The sequence below is a fragment of the Octopus bimaculoides genome, chromosome 8 (assembly GCF_046866305.1).
Source record: "Octopus bimaculoides isolate indiv1 chromosome 8, ASM4686630v1, whole genome shotgun sequence".
In the NCBI taxonomy this organism is placed as follows: domain Eukaryota; kingdom Metazoa; phylum Mollusca; class Cephalopoda; order Octopoda; family Octopodidae; genus Octopus; species Octopus bimaculoides.
The window spans coordinates 80203454-80212400 of NC_142935.1; the positions used below are offsets into that span (position 1 = coordinate 80203454).

Below are 8947 nucleotides of genomic sequence, written 5' to 3' on the forward strand. Positions count from 1 at the left end.
ATTGTCATGAGTAATAATAAATTCTCGTGTATTCCATCTTCCGTCTTTTGTTTGCCATATATATATATATATATATATATATATACTTTATTTAAAAGCAGCAGAAATATAACAAAAAAGTGGTACTTGGAGTTTCACGTTCCTGTTCATCAGACAGTTTAGTTAAAAGCTGTCTGATGAACAGGAACGTGAAACTCAGAGTAACGGTTTTTTGGTATTTGAGTACTCTTTTTTGCACCTTGTTGCACATTTATGTGCTTACTCTGGTATATATATGTATATATATATGTGTGTGTGTGTTTGTGTTTGTGTGTGTGTGTGACATATCTGTGTGCTATATATATATATATATATATATATATATTTATGTGTGTGTATTTGTGTCTATTTGTTCCCCCCACCATCTCTTAGAAGCTGATGTTGGTGTGTTTATGTTCCTATAACCTACCACTTTGGCAAAAGAGACTGATAGAATAAGTACCAAGCATATGTAGATAGATAGAATATATGCACACATCTCTCTTACATCCATTCTCTTTCGGTTTCTATCTCTCTCTCTCTCTCAGTATGTGTGTGTGTGCGCACATTCATGCATGTGTATGCCATATAATTGGATGGCTGTTGACTCTCCTTAGTTCCTCTGCCAGCCAAGGCCTTTTCCCAAGCAAATCAGAGATATAAAAGAATTATCAGTTCATCAACAATCTACCACTACCATCATGATTGTTGACAAAAACCTGAAATATACATAGACCTTCACATATTTCCCAGGGATAGAGTAAACTCAATTGCCCCTCTTGATGATGAAATAATCAACTGCATAGCCAAATCTATGAATGCTTTTGGCAAATTTTGTCATCACCTCTGGCAGGACCGGATTTAAACTGGGGGTAGGTGGGTCCCAAGGTACTTCAAGTTCAGCGGGCTCCTAAGAAAATTACCAAATTTAAATGTCAAAACCTATCTATTTCAAATAATGAAATTTGATGAGTTAGCAGAGAAAGTTTAGATAAATGACTAAAAGTGTTGCTTTATAGATACACTTTTTCAAAATTCAAATTTTGTTTTGTACACATCCACTTGTGGTGTTTGACTTTTCTTTCAATGTGAAAAATACAATGAATGCAGGGAAAATGGGGTAAGATTTTTTTCCCCTTCAATGTGAGTTACATATGTTTCACAGTGTAGAATAAGATAAAAATGACAGAAAATTACAAAAAAGAAAAATATCCTTTTTGCGATTGTTTCTGTTCCAAAGACATGATGAGTGTGGTGTGTGTGTGTGTGTGTGTGTGTGCGTGTGTGTGTGTGTGTGTGTGTGCGTGTGTGTGTGTGTGTGTGTGTGTGTGTGTGTGTGTGTGAGAGAGAGAGAGAGAGAGAGAGAGAGAGAGAGAGAGAGAGAGAGAGAGAGAGAGAGCAAGAGAGAGGGATGGAAATACCAACGTTTAAAAGACATGTATTTTAAAAACAGCTTCCATTCATTGTTTTGTAATGTGAGGAAAAAAAGTGGGAGAAACCCTAACAAAAACAGAAATTCAAACAGCCATTTCCAAAAGTCTGCTTTTTCAGTTTCCAGTAAGATTAGGTGGGGCACAATGAATAATATTTACTGCATTTTTGACTTTGAAGAAAATATATTTTTTACAAATGTTCACTACTTTGCCAAAACTATATTAGCAAAGTAAAGACCTTGTCTAGATGCAGTAAAGCCTATAACATATTCAGAACACTATTTCAGAAAATTATCACTGCTCTCTTTGAGCACATAAGATAAATTTAGGCGGGGCAAAATGGATAAGACAAGACAAGGTAAATATGCCCTTCCAGTTTTTCAGAATTAAATTTGTAAAAAGAGCTATACACATAAACATCCATCCTTAGACATCAGAAAGATTAGAAATGCAACAAAATTTAAAATATCTTGGTCAAATGAAAAAAAATTATAGGAAAGTAGCGCACAATATGAAATTAATGAAACTCAACTAAATCAATATAAAATATTCTTTATATCAGGTCATTAGGAATGAAATGTCTGATTTTGAACTGAAAGTTTATTTTACTTTATCTCAACAAAAAGCAATGCACCTAAATCACCAACACAATTTTGCCATTTTATCGGTAGCTTATTTATGTTGGCAGCGAAGAATTCCAGAGAGCAAGAGGTGATGAAATCACGAAAGGTTGTTTTCGCATCTTCTTCAGATTTGAAGTCTTTTCCTTGCAAAAGTTGTCTAATGCCTGGAAAATGTCATAGTCAGTTGGTGCAAGGTCTGGTGAATATGGTGGATGACAGTGTACTTCCAAGTTCAGTTCGTTACTTGAGTAGCCTTCTTTGTGCAACATGTGGTTGAGCATTGTCTTGCAAGAGAATTGGCTGGTCTCTATTGTTTAATTGCAAGTTCACTCATTATTTCGTATAACTGTTTGATGTATACACCCACTGTAATTGACTTGCTAGGTCTCATGAAGCTGTAGTGGATGACACCAGTGCTGGACCACCAAACAAACAAACACCATTAGCTTTTTTTGGTGAATATCTTTTTTGGATTGTGCTTTGGCACTTTGTCTCTATCTAACCACCATTCAGAATGCTTACTATTGTTGAAAAGAATCCATTTTGTATCACACATAACAATACAATGCAAAAATGGTTCACTTTTATGCCGTGACAGCAAAGAACAGCAAGATTCAAGATGATGTATCATTTGATGCCCATTCAGTTCATGTGCAACTTCTTTACCTTGCCAATTTGTTTCAGATGGTCTAATACAGTTAGAATTGAAACATCAACCCTTGCTGCTAACTCACGCATAGTTTGAGATGTATCTGCTTCCACTACTGATTCTAGGTCATCATTATCTACCATGGTCTCAGGTCTACCATGGGGCTGATTTTCAAGTGTAAATTCACCAGACTGGAACTTCTCAGACAATCGACATACAATGCATTTGTTTGCCACATCTTCACCAAACACCTCACTGATGTTTCAAGCTATCTGGGATGCATTGGTTCCATGACGAAACACATATCCATAAACAACACGAAATTTTTATCTATCCATGGGTTCACTAAAATTGATTTACTAGAGATAACTCACAATATAATCAGACACCATGAATTGTATTTCAAAAAGTGATGATGTAACTCTTCAATGTTGTAAAACAAAGAATTGTCAGGATAAATAAAACATTAGAGGTAACAACTGTCAAACTTCGTGCATAATAAAATCGGACATTTCATTCTTTATGACCTGATAGCTTCTTCACTATAGCTTCTTCGCATGATCCATTGCTAGAGTTTATGCAAAAAGTTCTGAGTGTCTGTATTTTAAAATCTGATTTTTTTTTTAAATTGAAAAGAAGTGGGAAATTTTAGGATTTATGGGGTTTTAAAAGATAAAGACAATTTTTTTTTCTTTATGCAATATGTATGAATTCCAATGCATAGAACACAAATGCACAAAAATTATCTGAAAATTCCAAAAATTTAAAGCCACAACCACCTGTTACCTTCATTTCTACTCTTTGTTGTATTTTTTAAAAAATTGGAGTTTAAAATATGGACAGTTTGAATTTTTGGCTCAAATTCCACTCTTGGGTGTATCATCATTCTACTAAATGCGTTTATGGAGAGAAAAATATTGAAAAATATTAATACATGCCAGTGACAAAGAAACAAAAAGAAGGTATCAGGTGGTCATGAGATGTGTTAAAAATAACAGCTAAATCGCCTTTAAATTACACATAATTTTTTTTTACATAATCATTTGAGTTCTCATGTGTAGAAGACAAATTCACAAAAATTTTCTGAAAATTCCAAAACATAAAAAAAATTATGTGCAAACTGATTTAAGCGATCTTAAATAACACCAATATTATATCTGTCAGTAATGGATTAAAATAATTGTAAATTTCTTTTCTTAGAACATATGTTAAAATACCACCTATAGAAGATATGAAAACTTTCTTACCTTTACCTTAAAAAACCTGACAAATTTAGAGATCAGTCTTGTGAAAATATGTTAAAATCAACTTGTATCTAGGAACAGATATTTCTTGTGTGAATTCTCTCTCTCTCTCTCTCTCTCTCTCTCTCTCTCTCTCTTTCTCTCTCTCTCCTCTCTCTCTCTCCCACCCCCTCTCTCACACACACACACACGTGTGTATACATACATATATATAAGTATGTTTGTAGCACTATGGTCTTCAATAAATATTCCCTGGGGAGTAGTGAGCCAGGTTCTTTGAGATCAATGCTAAGTATGTGTGTGTCTGTGTGTGTGCGCATGTGCGTGCGTGTGTGTGTGTGTGTGTGTGTGTGTAATTAGGCCCTTAGCCAACTGTTATTGCCAGTCAATGTTTCTAGGGCGCTTTTGAAAGAACTGTATGTGTGTGTGTGTGTGTATTTTCCATCTTAAACTGAGTGTCAACATAATACATTCACTGTGTATCAGCCTTTTAACTTTTGTTGTTTCTATTTTTGATTTCCCCACATACATACATACATACATACATACATACATGCATACATACATACATACATACATACATACATACAATGATTACTTTGGGTACCACTGACCAGCTATGCCTGACCAGTTCTTTGAAACCAAAGCCAAGTGTGTGTGTGTATGTGTGTATGTATTCTTATAATTTTGTTGCTACTATTTTTGTTGACTTTGCTTCTTCTCAGTGTTATTTCTTTCATCTTTCTAGGGAATTTCCAAGGGAATTTTATGACCAGCTTTGTTTTGTTTTATTCTATTTTTTTCGTTATTCTTGTTTTGAAAATTAAATTAGTAAATAAATTAGTAAAGTAAAATAGTAAATAAATAAGTAAATAAATTAGTAAAATATGTCTAGCAACATATTTCAGGGTGTTTTTTAAACAAGTTTCTTACTCTCATTTACAGGATCCACATAGGAAACTACTGGTCTAGAGCACAATTTTCCATGACCCCTGAAAATTTATTGTGAACCTCCAATTTGCTGCATTTCATTTGTATGGACCCCAGTTGAGAACCCCTCATGTAAACTTTACTGACCAATTTTTACTCCCAGCTGCATAACCTATACTGACCAAATTTTATTCCCAAAGATGATGCAATGGTACAAAATGAGAGAAAAGAAATAAATAAAAAATTATTCATTTTGACTCAGTTATCAATTTTGCTCCACTTGACAAGACAACACATGCTCACAGAAATTACCAACTACTGTGTTGTGATTTTTTGAGTCAAAACAAAAGAATGCCTGCAATAATTCTAAAGCCCCCCCCAAAAATGCATATAACTGTTGAAAGATGTAATTTTATAATTAAAACTAAATTAAAAAGTTTTCTTTACTTACTTGCTTCATGAAATAAGACCGGTTTTCAATGCTGCACTGAAATAAGTTTAGAAGTAGAAATGTGTGTGTGTGTGTGTGTGTGTGGCTTAAACTGCTATTGGTCAACCAAGGTCAATAACATTTTTCTATCAATCTCTTTATCTTTATGTACATTCATACTTATACACACACACAAGCACACACATACACTCACAGAGACATACATACATTTTCAGGAGTGTTCTATTGTTTCCCTTTTCTCTGTTGTCCCAAGAGCAGCTACAATTCCCTTGGGAATTATAAGGTATTTTTTAATTGAATTATTTGGTGTCTCTAAAGTGGTAAAATCTATAGTTATTTATTCATAAAAGAGAATCCATTACATTTTTTTAGCAGTCAAAAAAAGTTATGAAGTCATGGAGAGAGCCTCTTAATGCCTGATTGCTGGGAGGTGGGTGTTAGCCTTCTTGTATTGAGTGCTACATACCTTTCATAGCAGGGGCCCCCAAATATCTAGATACCCAGGGCAATTGCCTCCCCCCCCCCCGCTATAAATCAGGCCCTGACCTCTGGCATGAATGAGAATCTTAGAAACAAAAGTTCATGCTACTAAGCCATAGTCCTTTCTACTCTACTCTCCTGCACAGATCAGAATTTTGACTACCCTATTAATTACATATGAACCAGCTTGATTTATTTCATAAATAATGTCTTCAATGTCTTCAGACCATTTGTGGATACAGCCTGAATGACACAGTTATGAATAGTGACCTATTCTCTAAATGAGAAATTGATGGTATTGAACCTTTCTTTTGCAATCCATATTAAGATGGATTAGTCATGTCATGAATATGAGTGAAAACAGAATTCCAAAAGTTCTTATGCACAGTCATTTCCATCATGGAAGAGAAGCATAGGAAGCCCATGGCTGAAGTACAAGATAAGCTTTAGGCTAAACTGTAAGCAACAAAGATTTCAAATAGAAACATTTGAAAAACTGCATTGAATCATAATCAATGAAGATTAATTTACTATAAATCCATAAGAAAAACTGTGGATTAAGCTGCATGGATTAGTTTCAAAGATTGAGAGCAAAGAGGAAGTTGCATTCCAACATGCCCGCCACTTTGTATAAAAATTCTCTTTTATGTCCATTCTGTGGATTTGTCTCTAAAAAACATAGGCATTAGATCTAAAACATAAAAGACTGTTGGACACTCATATGGTAAATTTGAGAGGATATATATATATATATATATATATATATATATATATATATAGAAGGTTTAGATTTAGATTCAAGATTGAATATGGTACTTATGCGTAGGCACCAGAATATCGTATGGTATGGTATTATACAAAAACCATTCCAAAAGGATAGGTGATCAAAAATTCAAAATAAGCAACACGGATTTCAAAGATGATTGCAGTACGCACGTTTCATGCTACCCCATTTATGTAAGTAATGCAAGCATTACATTAAATGCAATATGAAGAGCAATCTTCAGCTGCACGAAAATGCAGAAAATAACAGTAGAATAGACATATTATAATTGTGGCAACATTTCAAATCCAAGTGGGAAAAAGAATACATAAAAATCCAAGTGGGAGGAAAAACCCTAACCCTAACCCTAAAATCAGAGACAGTTAGAACTTTTGTCTAGAATCAATTACTAGCCTGATAGACTCGGCTATGTCAAGATGGATTCATGTATTCCTCCCACTTGGATTTTTATGTATTCTTTCTCCCACTTGGATTTGAAATGTTGCCACAATTATAATATGTCTACTCTACTGTTATTTTCTGCATTTTCGTGCAGCTGAAGATTGCTCTTCATATTGCATTTAATGTAATGCTCGCATTACTTAAATAAATGGGGTAGCATGAAACGTGTGTACTGCAATCATCTTTGAAATCCGTGTTGCTTATTTTGAATATATATATATATATATATATATATATATATATATATATTGTCATCATCATCATTGGTTTGATACGGAGCTGGCTAGTAGCGAGTTGTCCAGTTTCTAATTGTCTGTTGTAACTTGGTTTCTATGGCTGGATGCCCTTCCTAACACCAACCACTCTATAGAGTGTCCTGGGTGCTTTTCATGTACCACCAGCATGGGTGTGTTTATGCAGCACTGGCACGGGTGCATTTACACAGCACCTGCATAGATGTGTTAAAATGCAGCACCGACACAGGTGCTTTTTAAGTGGCACCAGCACCTGAAAAAACAAGCCTATATGTGTGAAAGACTGATTTTACTTGGTTTGATGTGCCTTATCAAGTACAGCAAATTGCCACATCTGGTCCCTTGTCGTTTCCTCAGTGAGGCTCAGCATCTGAAGATCCTTTCTTACCACTTCATCTCACATGCTGTAAGTTACCTTGCAACCTCACTAGTGTCAGTACCATGAAAAAAGCACTCAGTCCACTCTGTAAAGTAGTTGGTGTTAAGGAGGGAATACTATCATATAAACCACATGAAAGCAGACAACAGAGCTTGGCACAGATCTCTGGCTTGCCAGCTTTTCTCAAACCATCCAACCCATTCCAGTATGGAAAGTGGACTTTAAACAATAAGAATGATGACGATGATGATGATATGTATATTAGGTCATCCCATAAATAATGTGGGTTTCCCAATTGCATGAACTAAAAGTTGATGGGGGACAAGATAAACTACCTGCATCAACTTGCTATAAAAGCATGTAGTAATTTTACCTTGGACTTATTCTTAGTGCAAATTTTGAAGAGTGTAGTTCGATTTTCAATGCTATAATGAAAGTAACAAAGGAGCATATTCACCATGTTTTATGAGTTCGATAAAGGCAACGACACAATGGAAAGTGCAAGGAATATTAATGCAATATATATGGATCAGACAATAAGCATAATCCAGTGTCAATAGTGGTTCCAGAAATTCCGAGCTGGAAACTACAGCCTACAAGATGAGCTTCATCCTGGAACATCTGTAGAGCTCGACAAGGACGTTCTGCAAACCCTGATAGAAGGAAATCCCATTGTAACATGGATTTGGTCATTCAACCATTCATCAATAGTCAGCAAATTGGGTCAATGGGTTCCTCACAAACTTTCCGAATCTAACTGTCTGCAGCGAGTCAAACGATGCCCCATCTGCCATATTTGCCGGACATTGCCCCATCTGATTATCATTCATTCTGCAGTCTTCAAAATCATTTATATAGAAAAAATATGAATTCTGTAGATAAGGTTAGAACAGTAGTGGAGGAGTATTTTTCATCATGGGTAAGTGAATTTTGGAAGAGAGGCCTTGCAAGTCTACCAGATGGATGGAAGAGCACTGTAGAAAATGAAGGGAAGTATATTTTAGATTTAAAAAGAACTTTGTTTATCTTAATTTTGAAAAATAAAAGTATAAAAAAATGCATTATTTATGGATGACAGGGTGTTCAAAAGGTCTCTCTGCAGTAAATTTTTTTCATCCTGCATATGCAAAACTTGACTATCACTGCATGAGCGGCCAGGTGTCAGCCATTGTCCTTCAGTCATTGTGTACCCTTCAGTGTGTTGGCATGTTAACCATTGAAGAACGTACGTTTTTAGTTGAATGGGTGTTTCAAGCTGGAA

General features: G+C 35.0%; 1 long non-coding RNA gene across 1 annotated transcript in view; it reads left to right on the forward strand.

Moving 5' to 3' along the window:
* Window positions 1-5509, forward strand: part of LOC128248523 (uncharacterized) — a 128610-nt gene extending 123101 nt beyond the window's left edge. The window contains exon 3 of the long non-coding RNA XR_008264695.2: window positions 4913-5509. This is a non-coding gene — a long non-coding RNA (uncharacterized LOC128248523). The remainder of the gene's footprint in view (window positions 1-4912) is intronic.
* The last annotated feature ends 3438 nt before the right edge of the window (window positions 5510-8947 follow it).